The sequence below is a fragment of the Mus musculus genome, chromosome 4 (genome assembly GCF_000001635.26).
Source record: "Mus musculus strain C57BL/6J chromosome 4, GRCm38.p6 C57BL/6J".
NCBI lineage: Eukaryota > Metazoa > Chordata > Mammalia > Rodentia > Muridae > Mus > Mus musculus.
In genome coordinates, this window is record NC_000070.6 from 26814097 (window position 1) to 26832226 (window position 18130).

The 18130-nt window shown below is 36.9% G+C and overlaps 1 long non-coding RNA gene across 1 annotated transcript in view; it reads left to right on the forward strand.

Moving 5' to 3' along the window:
* Positions 1-15738: 15738 nt before the first annotated feature.
* Gm42264 overlaps positions 15739-18130 on the forward strand; it is a 28189-nt gene continuing 25797 nt past the window's right edge. The window contains exon 1 of the long non-coding RNA XR_881171.1: positions 15739-15875. This is a non-coding gene — a long non-coding RNA (predicted gene, 42264). The remainder of the gene's footprint in view (positions 15876-18130) is intronic.

Genomic DNA, 18130 nt, shown 5'->3' on the forward strand with positions numbered 1-18130 from the left:
TTTCCCCAGGTAGCATGTAGAATACTTTCCAGCATCATGAACACTAGTCAATAGTAAGAATGTAGGCACCAGATTAACTCATCCATGACCAGATAGATATACAAATGTTGTCGTCTGCAGTGGGAGTCTTACTATCCATTGGTAGGAAGAAATACTTGGCTATAGTGAGAGACAAATTTTGTTTGGAGGTTTCAATGGGGCCCTTTTGGCCAACAACAATGAAACTCAATCCCTTCCTGTCAGTGAGGACTCACGTGGTGACATAAGATGTCTCTTTGGGGCTTTGTCTCCTCCTAAGTATGAAGTGAAGATCTTGGAATCTAATAGTTGCTCCATCCATGAAGCTAGATGTCTTCTCAGGGAACACCAGATTACCAGATTGCCAAAGATGTAGGCTCTAATTCCAGTGAAGGAATGTGTTTGCTAGCATAGATGACGGCAAATAGACAAAAAGACATTCTTTCTGTGTGTACTTTATATAGTTAACTGGCAGAAAGTGTGGTCCAGATTAAAGGTCAATTTTCCACCCCAAAGATCTTAAACCAAAACATCTATGTCAACAAACATTAAGGTCATAAAAAAAAAAAAAAAAAAAAAAAAAAAACAGAACTTCTCCTAGTGGGTCAGTAAGTGATGGTGAGTGAAACAATTCCATTTTGACTCCTTCATTAGAGAATCCAGAATCCTGGATATTTTATAAACTGTCTCATATATTGGATGCTGGAACAAAGCATATACTACCTTCTAGAAAACCTTGGGCTAGCTTTTCAGTCTGTTGCCACCAAATTGGCACAATAACTGTGTCTTCAAAATCCATTTCGTCTTTTTACTGTGTCAACTGCTTTAACAAAGTGGTAAACATGGTAAGACCAGTAGATTTCCTGGTAGTGGGCCCACTGTCACACTCCTCTCACTATGAACTGAGTTAATTGATCAGCACCAATACTGGGTGGAGTACCATGTTGTTGGATAAGGTGCTCTATCAATCCATGTATACTGGTTGTAGCAGAAGCATTGCAATGCAGGACAGGAAAATCCATAACAAGAATAAATACATACTTCAGAAAAGACAAAGCAGTGCTGCCCTTTCCTCAAAGAAAGTGGTACAATATAGACAAGCTGATACAAGGTTGCTGACTGGTGAAGGGTGCCATACCTGAAGCTATGTGTTGTTTTTTCTGTTGGCAGATATGGAACTCAACATCAGCTGTAGCCAGATCAACTTTGGTCAGGGGAAGTCCATATTTTCAAGCACATGAATAACCCTCATTTCTGCCACTGTTCTTGGGCTAATTGTGCAATGACAAAAATGGCTGGAGAAAAAGGCTGGCTGTCATTAGAATGGGTCATTCTATCTATGCCTCAGTTGAATCACTCTTTGATGCACATTTACGTGGGACATGAGTACCTTCATATATTTTGCACATTGGATAGACCTAACCACATATTTCTATCTCAGATGATATTCAATGATAAATCAATCTCATTAGTATATTCTGGCACCAGGAAAATAACCACAGAATAAATTCAGGGGCCCACTGGAATTACGGTCAACCAAACCTTGACCAAATCTCTATTAATCATCTGATCTCCATAAACCCATATTTTAGCTGGAGGGCCACAATGATTATTGGGATTTCAGAGAATCACTGTTTTTCATAACCAATTCCAATAGATTCCTGAAAATATGATTGTTTCCTTTCCCCCAGTGTATAGTAACCCTTGTAAAAGGATTACTGAGGAAAGACTGAGGAAATACTAACAGTCAAAGTTTTAAGTATTTTATCTAGGTCATTCCTCAGGGAAACATGGCCACCCCTTTACATTTTTTGAGTGTTCTCATACTAGGCATCTCCAACTTTATTTTAGTAGTACATCTTTGACAAATGCTTCAAACCACCATTCAAAAAATTTTTTCACATTCTTTTAACTGTATGAGCTTCCATATGAAACCTAGAAACTTCACCTGTTGGACTCTCATTCATAAACTCAGGATGACCCAGTTCTATGTTCCTTCTACCACCATTTCACTCTGAAAACTGCATTCCAACCCTTTTGCTTCAATGAGTTACAAACTCATTAACCTCCTTAGTAGTGTCGTATACCTACTCATGTATTACACCATCTGCTTAACCTCTAGGAGTTCACTTAGGCTTATGTTATAGGAAGAGTCAAGTATTGGTGGGCCTTGAGGAACATTGGCATAGTCTAGCCTGGAAATTCCTTCAAAGAAAGTCAGTGCTGTTTTAGGAAACAATAGTCATCTCAGTAAAACAAAAGCAATATTTTAGGGTGTGTTGTAGGTTAAGTAAGGGGTAAGTAGGGGTGAGTAAGTCTTCTGCTGAAAGTGCAGAGACTATTCTGTCAAGTGAGTTGACCCTTAACAGTCTGAAGGTTTAAAGTTCTCAGTTTCAATAGTGTCTTTGCATACATCTCCATTACAAGTTACAGGAAGGCATTGTTCTCCCATCAATGCTCTATTTTAAGCACAAATGCTCTGCAAGACTGGGACTGGAAACTTTGCTTTAATTCAGCCAACCTTTTAAGAGGGTTTCTGTTAGATTTTTTTACAACTTGCTCTCTGTGGCTACTGAAGAAAAGATTCTCTTCCAGGGCCCACTTAGAAATCTTTCATTGTTGTCTTTCACTGTTTTCTGAGATACTAGAAGTTGTTTAATTTTAAAACTTTTTTCATATATATATATATATACATATATATATAACATATATTATATATATATTATACATATATTATACATATATATTTATATAGAGACATATATATGTATGCACATATCTGTATGTTTATATATTTAATATAATTATGAATAAATGTATTTCATATATATTTATATCAAATATTAGGATTTTCCTTCTTCCATGTCTTTTATTACAGTTGCCCAAAATAGTGTGGTCCAGATAAAAGATGGATCTTTCCATCTCAAAGATATTTGGATTAAAAGTTTATTGTCAAAACCCAAAGATCTGGATTAGAAGTAGGTGTTCCTTCAAATATTTTATTTTTGAAAAAAAAAATTCTCACAGATGTGATGAGTCATTTAACTTTTTACCAATTCTGGATGTAGTCAAGTTGAAAATCAAAAATAGATATTCACAATAATCTACATTCTCTAGATACCAGATTCATTGAAGTGACATAGACACTGAGCCAGAGTTCCGGATTCCTACAACTTCATGAGAAAGTCACTGGCTGTAAGTCAGAACATTACTAAACAAAATATCAGCTGATTTTGGTTCAGATGGAAAACATTTGAATCAGATTTCTGAAATTTGACACAATGTTACATTAAATAGCCATAGTTTATTAAACTTTATATTTCCTGACCCCCTTTTTAAGCTTATTTATTGATTTTACTGTTTTTTTTATGGTTTTTGTTGTTGCTGGTGGTGGTAGTTTTTCTTTTTTTTTGTTTTGTTTTGTTTTGTTTTTGTTTTTAGGTTTGCTTTCTGCTGTAAATGGAGAAGAGCTCTGGTGGGAGATATATGGGTCACACAATGCCCAGAATAAAATTATGTTCTTTCTTGTTTGTGAAGATTTGGCAGCTACTTAAGATGCATAAAAAGAGAAATATGGAGATTTCGGCATTCTCGTTCTCTTACCTGATACTGGATAAATATGACCTAAATAAATTTGGAGAGGAAAGGCATTATTACTGCTGAGAATTCCCAGGCCCCAATAATTGCTGAGAGAAGTCAGGGCAAGAACTCCAGTAAGAACCTGAATGGGAAACCATACAGTAATCTTTATCATTGTCTTTCTTCCTCTGGATCTTGATCTCATGCAAACCAGTGTCAATTTCCCAACAGTGGCACAATTCACAGTGGTCTGGACACACCCATATCAATAATTAAATAAGAAAATGTTCCATAGACTTCCTCACATGCCATTCTTATGGAGAAAATTTCTTAGTCTAGGTTCTTTCTTCCCAGGTATGTTAAGTTGACAATCAAGATTAGGACACCCTACAAAGTTTATGATACATGTGATGACAAAAGAAACAAAAACCCTCAGTTTGCTATAGTTATATAGTTATATCATGATTTGTGTCCTCTAATACATTTAGGCATGAATGAGTAATATCATAGTATGATCTTCTGTAATCATTTTTGTTGATTTTTACAGAAAATAACTCATATGCACTATATTTTTTCTTACAAACTTGAAAATGAAAGCCTTTGCTCACAATTTGATATAAATGCTTTCAAAGTGACATTCATGCAATATGTGAAATATTAGATCATATTTAATAAAAATCCAATTCATCTTACCAAATGTAATTCAAATAAATTGTCCTTTCGAAAGGTAATCATTAATTACTCAACTGACAGAAATAATTATTTTTAGATATCTCCTGATGGCAGCTCATAAAAAGGAAAACAAAAGCTGCCTCTGCAGCATAAGCAATTGGAGGATTTCTCTGTAGTCAGCATTTAAAGGTGACTTCTGATCTGCTCTGAGACACCCTCCTCTGGAAAGAGAGCATATGGCATTCTCCCCTCACCCTTTGCTTACTTTACAATTCATTCATAGAAAAATCAGAGGCTGAGCAGAAGCATAATTTCAGACTTGACGCTTGCTCTTTTTTTCTAAAGAACTACTTCAAAAATGACACTGGCACAAAGGGATTTTATTTTCACCTCAACAGAGCAAAGATGCTGCTGATTATACAGAACTTAAAATGAAAACACAAAGATAACATAGTTAAAGCATCCAGGACTTTAAAAGGACGGTATACAAGCAATAAATTGCAATGCCTTAAACTATGTTTCAGGATATGAAAGCCTTAAACTCCCCCTGTGGATCTAAGTTTCAATTTAGAGATAATTTTCTTTTCTTTTTCTCACTAGCACTTGACTTGTAAATAGGATATACTTGCAAGTGAAACTGTGTCATACTCCTTGGGGCTATTTCAGTTCAGAATGGCTATTTATGTATTGTCTTTCCTTGGTACTTTCATTTACATAGTTTTATTAGTACAGTGAATATTCTAAAAATAATAATATTAATGCATTGTGTAGAAGTAAGGAGCCTGTATAAGTTTTGGAAGGTTGTGTTTCCAAGTAAGTGAAACTAAATGAAAAATAGAAGAAAATAATCAATCCATTTATTATTTAGACCACATTGCAATTACATACAACCCATACCCATAGAATTAAGTTCTTATGATGATTACATTATCAGACTTATAAAAAATGAAAATTTCATGTTACTGAACTCAATATACATATTTACATCTAAATACGTTATCAAATCTGTAGGATGATGAGTAAGAGAGTTAAGTCATGTCTCAAAGAGCATCACCATTCCAAAATTAAATGACTAATAAAGTTAGTACTACAATTGCATCTCAGGTAGCAAAATCACTTAAAAGTAAAATGCTTATTGTATTATATTTTAGTTAAAATTTTATTTTTTGCTTTATCTGTTTTAAATTTCATTGATAAGTTTTAAATAAAAAACCTAGTAGAATCATTCAGTTCCTTTTAAAGTCAAATTATAACAGTCTTTGTCAAAGGATGACAGAGTAAAATTAAGTTGATAGAACTGTAAGCAAATTACCCAATGAAAGATTACAGGAGCTTTTCAGTTTCATGAGGTTCCACTTATTAATTGTTGATTTTAGAGCCTGAGCCATTGGTGTTCTGTTAAGGATGTTGTCTCCTGTATCAGTAAATTCAAAACTATTTTCCACTTTCTCTCCTATTAGGTTTGGTGTTCCTATTTTATACTGAGGTCCCAAATCCACTTGGTCTTGAGTTTTATGTAGGGTGATAAACATGAATCTATGTGCATTCTTCTACATGCAGACATTCAGTTAGACTAGCACCATTTTTTGAAGAAGATGCTTTCTTTTTTTCTATTCTATAGTTTTGGCTTGTTTTTTTTTTTTTTTTTTTTTTTTTGGGTCAAAATTCAAGTGAGAATAAGTGTGTGGTTTTATCTCTGGGTCTTTTATTCTATTTAATTAATCTGCCTGTCTGTCATGGCCATTTTCACTAGGTTAATCGTGCCAGTCCATGAGCACTGGGGATCTTTCCATCTTCTGACATAGTCTTCAATGTCTTTCTTTGGGGACTTGATGTTTTTGTCATACAGATAAAATCATTAATCAAATCCCAGATTTCTAACAGTGGGATGTGAAAACAGAAGAGTTCACATTCTATAGCTAGGTAGAACTTTCAGTGGACTAATAAGGACACCAATCTACCTACTCAAAAAAATTTTACCCAAAATTTGTCCTGTCTAAAAGAAATGCAGAGATAGAGATGGAGCAGAAACTGAAGGAATGGCCAACCAAAAACCAACTCAACTTAAACCCATCCCATGGGCAAGCACAATTTCACAACATTATTACTGATACTCTGTTATGCTTGCAGACTGGCACCTAGCATAAGTGTCCTCTAAAAGGATATACCCAGCAGCAGACTGAAACAGATGCAGATATTTACAGTCAAACATTGGACAGAGGTCAAGGTCTCTTATGGAATACTTGGTAGTAGGATTTAAGTCCCTGAAGGGGATGGGAACCCCACAGTAAGACCAACAGAGTCAGCTATCCTGAACCCACGGGAGCTTCCAGAGACTAAGCCAGCAACCAAAGAACATCCACAGGCTGGAATGAGGCCTCTGCCACACACTTAGCAAATGTGCAGCTCAGTCTCCATGGTTGCCTTGACTGGCTCCTATGGCAGAGACTTGCTGTGTCCTTATCAGAGGACAAGTGGGAATATGGGGAGGGACTCTATGAGGGGCAACAAGAAGGGGGAGAAGGATTTGAGATATAAATAAATGAATAAATAAATAAATAAATAAAACATTACAAAATATAGTCAATTTCATGTTATCATGCACATAAAGCACAGAGAAGGCAGTACCCTCTCTATCATCTAATATCTAATGCAGCATTGTAGACAAGGAGATTAACCTCAAGAAATGTAGTTTTAGCTCATGTATAAGACTTAAGAAGCACAGATATGGAAAGAGGTAGCAGGAAGGAGGCAGAAAGACAAAGACAGAGAAAGACAGACACAGTGACAAAATTTGAAAATATGCAAGTCAGAAAATGCACCCATTTCACATTTTTCCACACTGATGAAAAATCTTATACTAATACAAACTGAAATGTTTTTCCTTTCTATCCAGAATACAATACGAATATGCACTAACATGCTCAAATCTTAATAGAGATTGCTGTTAAAATTTGTAACTGTATAAAAGGTTTTATACGAGAATAACCTACTGCAACCACATTTCTGAACCAACATAATTTATAATTTCATTTTAAATATAATCCTTATTCCCACAGAGACATGTAGATCTTACCCTTCATCAAGGAAACTTCGTTTTGCAACAGGTGGAGAAAATGGAAGAAACCATAACTAGGTAGAATATAGAGATGAAGACATAGGGGTGTGTCTAGATCCAATAATATATCTACAACACAATTCTTGCACCTAAAGCTCAAAAACCTTCGGAGAAGAGGGGAATGAAATGTTATAATAACCAGAAGAACCAAAAAATCTACTGTGAGATTATGTTTCCTTAAGTATTAGAAGACCTTTGCCCATAATATGTAAATAATAAGGCTGCCTCAAAAAATACACAAAGAACTATAACACCCATAGAAATGTTAATATGGAAAATACTACTGGTCTAAAAGAAAGTAACAAGAACATGACTCTTAATGATTTATCTATAGATAGGTTTGTTATTCAGCCTTCATCAAAAAAGGGTTCCTTCTGTAGCAAATAGGAACAAATACAGGAACCCAGACCCAGACATTATACAGAGAGACCTACAAACACAGAGCTCTAAACAAAATGTCTCTATCAAATATTCCCTTCAGATCCCAGGGAACCCCATAAGAGAGGGAAAAGAAGGAATTAGGGAAACAGGGGATGAAGAGAACCATGAGAAGGAAACAACTTTTTTTCCCTTTAAAACAACTTAGGAAAGTTTTTCTTTCTTTCTTTCTTTCTTTCTTTCTTTCTTTCTTTCTTTCTTTCTTTCTTTCTTCCCTCCCTCCCTCTCTCTCTCTCTCTTTCTTTCTTTCTTTTTCATTCTTTTATTTTCTTTCTTTCTTTATTAGGTATTTTCTTCATTTACATTTCAAATGCTATCCCAACAGTCCCCTATACCCTCCCCCTGCCCTGCTCCCCTACCCACTCACTCCCACTTCTTAGCCCTGGATTTCCACTGTACTGAGGCATATAAAGTTTCCAAGACTAAGGGGCCTCTTTTCCCAACGATGGCCGACTAGGCCATCTTCGGATACATATGCAGCTAGAGAAACAAGTCCCGGGGGTACTGGTTAGTTCATATTGTAGTTCCAACTATAGGGTTGCAGACCCCTTCAACTCCTTCGGTACTTTCTCTAGCTCCTACATTGGGGGCCATGTGATCCATCCAAAAGCTGATGTGAGCATCCACTTCTGTGTTTGCTAGGCCCCGAAGTAGCCTCACAATAGACAGCTATATCAGGGTCCATTCAGGAAAATATTGCTAGTGTATGCATTGGTGTAGCGTTTGGAGGCTGATTATGGGATGGATCCCCAAGTATGGCAGTCTCTAGATGGTCCATCCATTTGTCTCAGCTCCAAATTTTGTCTCTGTAACTCCTTCCATGGGTGGTTTGTTCCCAATTCTAAGAAGTTACAAAGTGTCCACACTTTGGTCTTCATTCTTCTTGATTTTCATGGGTTTGCAAATTGTATCTTGTATCTTGAGTATTCTAAGTTTCTGGGCTAATATCCACTTATCAGTGAGTACATATCATGTAAGTTCTTTTGTGATTGGGTTACCTCACTCAGGATGATGCCCTCCAGGTCCATCCATTTGCCTAAGAATTTCATAAATTCATTCTTTTTAATACCTGAGTAGTACTCCATTTTGTAAATGTAACACATTTTCTGTATCCATTCCTCTGTTGGGGGCATCTGGGTTCTTTCCAGCTTCTAGCTATTATAAATAAGGTTGCTATGAACATAGTGGAGCATTTGTCCTTCTTACCAGTTGGAACATCTTCTGGATACATGCCCAGGAGAGGTATTGCGGGATCCTCCAGTAGTACTATGTCCAATTTTCTGAGGAACTGCCAGACTGATTTTCAGAGTGGTTGTACAAGCTTGCAATCCCATCAACAATGGAGGAGTGTTCCTCTTTCTCCACATCCTCAACAGCATCTGCTGTGACCTGAATTATTGATCTAAGCCATTCTGACTGGTGTGAGATAGAATCTCAGGGTTGTTTTGATTTGCATTTCCCTGATGATTAAGGATGCTGAATATTTTTTCAGGTGCTTCTCAGCCATTTGGTATTCCTCAGGTTAGAATTCATTGTTTATCTCTGAGCCCCATTTTTTAACGGGCTTATTTGATTTTCTGGAGTCCACCTTCTTGAGTTCTTTCTATATATTGGATATTAGTCCGCTATCCGATATAGGATAGGTAAAGATACTTTTCCAATCTGTTGGTGGCCTTTTTATCTTATTGATGGTGTCTTTTGTCTTACAGAAGCTTTGCAATTTTATGAGGTCCCATTTGTTGATTCTTGATCTTACAGCACAAGCCATTGCTGTTCTCTTCAGGAATTTTTCCCCTGTGCCCATATCTTTGAGGCTTTCCCCCACTTTCTCCTCTATAAGTTTCACTGTATCGAGTTTTATGTGGAGTTCCTTGATCCACTTATATTTGACCTTAGTACAAGGAGATAGGAATGGATCAATTCTCATTCTTCTACATGATAACTGCCAGTTGTGCCAGCACCATTTGTTGAAAATGCTGTCTTTTTTGCACTGGATGGTTAGCTCCCTTGTCAAAGATCAAGTGACCATAGGTGTGTGGGCTCATTTCTGGGTCTTCAATTCTATTCCATTGTTCTACTTGTCTGTGGCTATACCAGAACCATGCAGTTTTTATCACAATTGCTCTGTAGTAAAGCTTTAGGTCAGGCATGGTGTTTCCACCAGAGGTTCTTTTATCATTGAGAAGAGGTTTTGCTATCCTAGGTTTTTTGTTATTCCAGATGAATTTGTAAATTGCCCTTTCTAGTTCTTGAAGAATAGAGTTGGAATTTTGATGGGGATTGCATTGAATCTGTAGATTGCTTTTGGCAAGATAGCCATTTTTACTATATTGATCCTGCCTATCCATGAGCATGGGAGATCTTTCCATCTTCTGAGATCTTCTTTAATGCCTTTCTTCAGAGACTTCAAATTCTTATCATACAGATCTTTCACTTCCTTAGTTAGAGTAACGCCAAGTTATTTTATAATATTTTTGACTATTGTGAAGGGTGTTGTTTCCCTAATTTCTTTCTCAGCCTGTTTATCCTCTGTGTAGATAAAGGCCATTCACTTGTTTGATTTAATTTTATATCCAGCTACTTCACTGAAGCTGCTTATCAGGTTTAGGAGTTCTCTGGTGGAATTTTTAGGGTCACTTGTATATAGTTTCATATCATCTGCCAAAAGTGATATTTTGCCTTCTTCCTTTCCAATTTGTACTCCCTTGATCTCCTTTTTTTGTTGAATTGCTCTGGCTAGGACTACAAGTACTATGTTGAATAGGTAAGGAGAAAGTGGGCAGCCTTGTCTAGTCCCTGATTTTAGTGGGATTGCTTCCAGGTTCTCACCATTTACGTTGATGTTGGCTACTGGTTTGCTGTAGATTGCTTTTATCATGTTTAGGTATGGGGCTCGAATTCCTGATCTTTCCAAGACTTTTATCATGAATGGGTGCTGGATTTTGTCAAATTCTTTCTCTGCATCTAGCAAGATGATCATTTGGTTTTTTTATTTGAGTTTGTTTACATAGTGGATTACATTGATGGAATTACACATATTAAATCATCCCTGCATTCCTGGAATGAAGGCTACCAATGGATGATCGTTTTGATGTGTTCTTTGATTCAGTTAGTGAGAATTTTATTGAGTATTTTTGCATTGATATTCATAAGGGAAATTGGTCTGAAGTACTTTATCTTTGTTGGGTTTTTCGGTGGTTTAGGTATCAGAGTACTTGTGGCTTCATAGAATGAATTGGTAGAGTACCTTCTGCTTCTATTTTGTGTAAAAGTTTGTCAAGAACTGGAATTAGATCTTCTTTGAAGGTCTGATAGAACTCTGCACTAAACCCATCTGGTCCTGGACTTTTTTTGGTGTTTGTTTGTTTGTTTGTTTGTTTGTTTGTTTGTTTTTTTGCGAGGGGGGGCAGAGACTATTAGTAACTGCTTCTATTTCTTATGGGATATAGGACTGTTTAGATCATTAATCTCATTCTGATTTAACTTTAGCACCCAGTATCTTTCTAGATATTTGTCCATTTCATCCAGATTTTCCAGTTCTGTTGAATATAGCCTTTTGTAGAAGGATCTGATGGTGTTTTGGATTTCTTCAGGATGTGTTGTTATGTCTCCCTTTTCATTTCTGATTTTGTTAATTAGGAAGCTGTCCCTGTGCCCTCTAGTGAGTCTGGCTAAGGGTTTATTTATCTTTTTGATTTTCTCAAAGAACCAGCTCCTCTTTTGGTTGATTCTTTGAATAGTTCTTCTTGTATCCACTTGGTTGTTTTTGCCCCTGAGTTTGATCATTTCCTGCCTTCTACTCCTCTTGGGTGAATTTGCTTCCTTTTGTTCTAGAGCTTTTAGTTGTGTTGTCAAGCTGCTAGTGTGTGCTCTCTCTCTCTAGTTTCTTTTAGGAGGCACTCATAGCTATGAGTTTTCCTCTTAGAAATGTTTTCATTGTGTCCCATCAATTTGGGTATGTTGTGGCTTCATTTTCATTAAACTCTAAAAAGTCTTTAATTTCTTTCTTTATTCCTTCCTTGGCCAAGAAATCATTGAGTAGAGTGTTGTTTAGTTTCCACGTGAATGTTGTCTTTCTATTATTTATGTTGTTGTTGAAGATCAGCCTTAGCCATGGTGATCTGATAGGATACATGGGACAATTTCAATATTTTTGTATCTGTCGAGGCCAGTTTTGTAACCAATTATATGGTCTATTTTGGAGAAGGTACCATGACTTGCTGAGAAGAAGTATATCGTTTTGTTTTAGGATAAAATGTCCTGTAGATATCTGTTAAATCCATTTGTTTCATAACTTCTGTTAGTTTCACTGTGTCACTGTTTAGTTTCTCTTTCCATGATCTGTCTATTTATGAAAGTATTGTGTTGAAATCTCCGACTATTATTGTGTGAGGTAGAATGTGTGCTTTGAGCTTTACTAAAGTTTCTTTAATGAATGTGGCTGCCCTTGCATTTGGGGCATAGATATTCAGAATTGAGAGTTCCTCTTGGAAGATTTTACTTTTGATGAGTATGAAGTGTCCCTCCTTATATTCTTTCTGATGACTTTGGGTTGGAAGTCGATTTTATTCGATACTAGAATGGCTACTCCAGCTTGTTTCTTCAGACCATTTGCTTGGAAAATTGTTTTCCAGCTTTTCACTCTGAGGTAGTGTCTGTCTTTTTCCCTGAGATGGGTTTCCTGTAAGCAGCAGAATCTTGGGTCCTGTTTGTGTAGCCAGTCTGCTAGTCTATGTCTTTTTATTGGGGAACTGAGTCCACTGATATTAAGAGATATTAAGAAAAAGTAATTGTTGCTTCCTATTATTTTTGTTGTTAGAGTTGGCATTCTGTTTTTGTGGCTCTCTTCTTTTAATTTTGTTGAAGGATTACTTTCTTTCTTTTTCTAGGGCATAGTTTCCGTGCTTGTATTGTTTTGTTGTTGTTTTTTTGTTTTGTTTTGTTTTGTTTTGTTTTTTGTTTGTTTCTTTTTTTCTGTCATTATCCTTTGAATGGCTAGATTCATGGAAAGATAATGTGTGAATTTGGTTTTGTCATGGAATACTTTGGTTTCTCCATCTATGGTAATTGAAAGTTTGCCTGGGTATCTTAGCCTGGACTGGCCTTTGTGTTCTCTTAGTGTCCATGTAACATCTGTCCAGGTTCTTCTGGCTTTCATAGTCTCTGGTGATAAGTCTGGTGTAATTCTGATAGGACTGCCTTTATATGTTATTTGACCTTTTCCCCTTACTGCTTTTAATATTCTATCTTTATTTAGTGCTTTTGTTTTTCTGATTATTATGTGTTGGGACAAATTTCTTTTCTGGTTCTGTCTATTTGTAGTTCTGTAGGCTTCTTGTATCTTCATGGTCATCTCTTTCTTTAGGTTTGGGAAGTTTTCTTCTATAATTTTGTTGAAGATGTTTGCTGGCCCTTTAAGTTGAAAATATTCATTCTCATCTACTCTGTATGTTTGGTCTTCTCATTGTGTCCTGGATTTCCTGGCTGTTTTGAGTTAGGATCTTTTTGCATTTTGCATTTTTTTTTTTTATTGTTGTGCCCATGTTCTCTTTGGAATCTTCTGCACCTGAGATTTTCTCTTCCATCTCTTGAATTCTGTTGCTGATGCTCACATCTATGGTTCTAGATTTCTTTCCTATGGTTTCTATCTCCAGCATTGCCTCACTTAGGGTTTTCTTTATTGTGTCTACTTCCCTTTTTAGGTCTTGTATGGTTTTGTTCAATTCCATCACCTGTTTGGTTGTGTTTTCCTGTTTTTCTTTAAGGACTTGTACCTCTTTAGCAGTGTTCTCCTTTATTTCTTTAAGTGAGTTATTAAAGTCCTTCTTGATGTCCTCTACCATCATCATGAGATATGCTTTTAAATCCGGGTCTAGGTTTTCGGGTGTGTTGTGGTATCCAGGACTGGCTGACATGGGAGTACTGGGTTCTGATGATGGTGAGTGGTCTTGGTTTCTGTTAGTAAGATTCTTATGTTTGCATCTAGCCATCTGGTAATCGCTGGAGTTAGTTGTTATAGTTGTCTCTGTTTAGAGCTTGTTCCTTCCATGACTCTGTTAGCCTCTATCAGCAGACCTGGGAGACTAGATCTCTCCTGAGTTTCAGTGGTAAAAGTACTCTCTGCAGGTAAGCTCTCCACTTGCAGGGAAGGTGCCCAGATATCTTGCCTTTGGAGCAGCCTCCTAACAGAAGATGTGTGCCTGAAACAAGGCCTATCCCAGAAGCTGTGCCACTTCTGTCTGTTCCAGATGCTGTGCAGCTTCTGTAGTCAGCACTCTCACCTATACAGTCTAGTCTCTGAGAGATCCAGGCCAGAGATGGCTCCCTCAGGTACTCCAGCAAAGCCCTCTATGGTGGGGCAGACACCTCTCCTCTGGCAGGGAAGGTACCCAGATATCTGGAGCCCAAAATGGGGTCTTCCCCAGAAGCTGTGTGGCCTCTGCCCATCCCAGAAGATGTCAGCTCTGTAGTCCACACTCTCACCTGTGCAGACCAGTCTCTAAGGGATCTGGGAAACAAGATGGCTCCCCCAGGTGCTCCAGCAAAGCCAGGAAAGTTTTTGTCAACTTACAGAAATAGAAGCCATAATCAAAAGACTACATGGGTCTGCACCAGATCCTTTGTTTATACACTAGCACTTTAATTAAGTACTTTATCAGATACCTGGATATGTAAATATGTGTGCCTTGATTCCTATGCATTCCCGAATTCCCGTAGGGATCTTTTATTTTTCTAGTATCTTGACCTACTTCAATGTGATAGTTTTTGTTTGTTTGTTTGTTTCCTTTTATTATGTTTTCTTTTTATGTTTTGTTCTTATTTCCTGGAAGCATTTTTTTTTCCTTTCCAGACAGGGTTTCTCTGTGTAGCCCTGGTTATCCTGGAACTCACTTTGTAGACCAGGCTGGCCTCAAACTCATAAATTCGCCTGCCTCTGCCTCCCAATTGCTGGAATTAAAGGTGTGTGCCACCACTACCAGGCTGCTTGTTCTTTTTAAAAGAGAGACAGAATATGGAGTAAATCTGGATGGAAAAGTCAATGGGAAAGGACATACAGGAGAAGATGGAAGAGAAATTGTATTCACAAGATATTGTATGAGAAAAAATAACTATGACTAGTGAAAAGGGAAAAGTTGGGTAGTGGTAGTTTGTGTCTTTAATACTAGCACTCTGGAGACAGGGGCAGGAAGATTTTTGAGTTTGAGGCCAATATGGTCTGAAGAATGAGTTCTAGGATAGCCAAAGGAACAAAAGGAAACACGTTTTTGAAAGACCAAACAGATCTCAAAACGATTAACAAGTTGAAGGGCACATGTGAGGAGGACACCTCAATCCCACTTGGGAAGGACAAGAAAGAAATCACAGGAGAAGGGAGGGAGGGACCTGGGTTGGAAAGAGAACAGGGAGGGGAAGACGGGGACATGATCAGGTATTGGGTGGAGGGGAACAGGACTGAAGCCTTGAGGCCCAGCAGAAAGAATCTAAGTTGTCAATCTCAGGAGGTTGGATATAGGGGGATCCTCTAGAATATTCCAGAGACCTGGGAGGTAAGAGACTATCAGGGCTAAAAGGGGGATATCTTAGATGAAAAGCCTACAGTGGGGAAAGGGGACTTGTAGAGCCCAATTCTAGGTGAAAGACAGGGCATGTAGTCAGAGATGGGGTTGCCATTCCACAATCAAAACTCTGACCTATAATTGTTCCTATCTGAAAGAACTGCAGGGATGGAAATGGAGAGGAGCCTGAGGAAAACAAGGACCAGTGACAGACCCAAAGTGGGATCCACCTCAAGGGGAGGTACTAAGGCCGACATTATTACTGAGGCTATTGTGCACTCACAAAAGAGGACCTATTATGGCTGTCCTCTGAAAGACTCAACAAGCAGGTGAAAGAGTCAGATGCAGATATTTACACCCAACCAATGGACAGAAGCTGCTGACCCATGTGGTTGAATTTGGGAAAAGCTGGAAGGGGGTGACACTTTAGTAGGAACAGCAGTCCCAACTAACCTGGACCTCTGAGATCTCTCAGACACTCGGCCACCAACAAGGTAGCATATACCGGCTGATATGAGGCCCCCAAAACATATACAGCAGAGGACTGCTGGACTCAGTCAGACAAGATGCACCTAACCCTCAAGAGACTGGAGGCTCCCGGAATTGGGGAGGTCTGGTGAGGTTGAAGGCAGGGGGGGGGGCGTGGGGGGGAGGACATCCTCATGGAGACATGGGGAGGAGTTATGAGATATCGACTAGACAGAGGGTAGACCAGAAGGGGGATACAATCTGGACTGTAAAAAATGATTAAATAAAATTTTAAAAAAGAAAAATAAATAAATAAAAGCAAGCAAACAATACATGAATGAATAAATATAAAGAGAAAAATATATTGATATCACTGGAGATATGACACAATGCTCACGGAATGGTACTACTCTTGCAGAGGACCCATGCTTGGTTTTCAACATTGACATTAGGTAGTTTATCATCACCTGAAAACTCCATTTCTGTTGTCTATGAACACCTGTACTCATGTGTGCATACCTACTTACAAACATGCACACACACACATACACACACACACACACATACATGAATAAAACATAGTAAATTTTTGAAAAGAAAATCTATATCAAGGGTTAAATTGCCACCATTGACTGGTTACATAAATGAACTAGAAGGAAGCAGTATTATACAGAGTTGTATGGACAACAATCTGAGCTCTGACAGAAGGAAGGCTGGAGTTTGGCCTTGTAATTCAGTAGGGAGAAGCAACAAAGACATTAAGGTAATAAAGATACACTAAACGAACTGAAATCATTATCTTAGAGAAAATATTGCTATGAAATAAATAAGTGATTTTGAAGATATTTAGCACCTATACCATGTCTTATGTAGATTGACACAAAATGCTGTACATGAAGAAGGAGCTCACTGAGAATATTATCTAAGAGGTTGCTAAGGAATCTTTCAGTCGCAGAGGGCAAAAATTCCCTGTTTAGATTAAGTCTCTGAAGAAAATGAAAGGAAATCTACAAATACCCAGAAGAAAAAAACATATAAAACACAGTTAAATTTTAACTCATATTAAAAGGTAATTTATACGTGGAAATGCAGACGATAGTTGCTAATAGATACAGAACAACTCATGAGGAACCATTCACTAAAGTTCCTCTGATAAAATTCTCCTACACTCAACATGTGGGTAAGGATTTGCACCAAAACTTTATAACCACCATCACCATCTTAGTAGCAATAAGCACATGTAGAATATAAATAAATGTAAAGTTAGTGAGAATGACTGAAAACGAACAGTGACAAATGAGAAGCAATGATGATCTCATTGTATACTACCGAGCTTGAATATGCTTACAGTTGAAAAAAAAGGAATATGTAGTATGATATTTATGATATTTCACAAAAAGCAGAAAATTATGAAAAGGAAAACAGGAAAATAAGACAAGAGTATTGACTTCCCCATCCCTTAAAGTATAGAGTCATTTTTTATAAATAAAATTTAAATTGGAAAAAATATTTTCAGATTTCTGCTGTCTATCACAATATTTTGTTCTGAATTTAAAGATTATTTTAGACATTACAATTTTGTCCTTAAACAAAAGATGCATTTATTTATACTTCCTTAAACAAAGGATGCATTTATTTATACTTTAATTTTATCTAATTTCTTTTTGTCCTCAGTGGTCAAGATATTGCATGTCATACTTGTAAATAAAATACATATTTATTTTAAGGAAGTATTATTTAATATATCAGTTAATATTATAGTACATCTGACCAGAAACAAATTAGAGGCATTTCTGATACCTTTTCCTTCAAAAAAACATATCAATGAGAATGTAAATGATTTTATAAATATAAATTGTAACATGCAAATGCATTTTATATTTCTTAATTTTAAATGAATTATACATGATATTCACATATTATAAAGTCATTCTGCTAAAAAATTAGAAACTTACATAATACTAATATTTTTGTAATATGAATTTACCACTAAGTCTAGGTTCCCAATTAGGGGTAACTGGCCAAAGCACAAAACAGAAGAACTTTGGGTCTAATATGTTGTCCTGTTAGTCCTCTCTCATACAAACGTCTATGAAAGAATTTATGTCACATATTTAATTTGAGGCAAAGGAAGAAATCTTTGTGCTGTATAATTCTTACAAGGATGCTTTTGATTCTGCCAAACTTTACAGAGTCTTTAATATCCAAATTCCTAAAAGCCCATTTCTGTATTTATTAAAAATCCATATGGTATATAAATCTCTTGTGGGTTTTTTAGCCT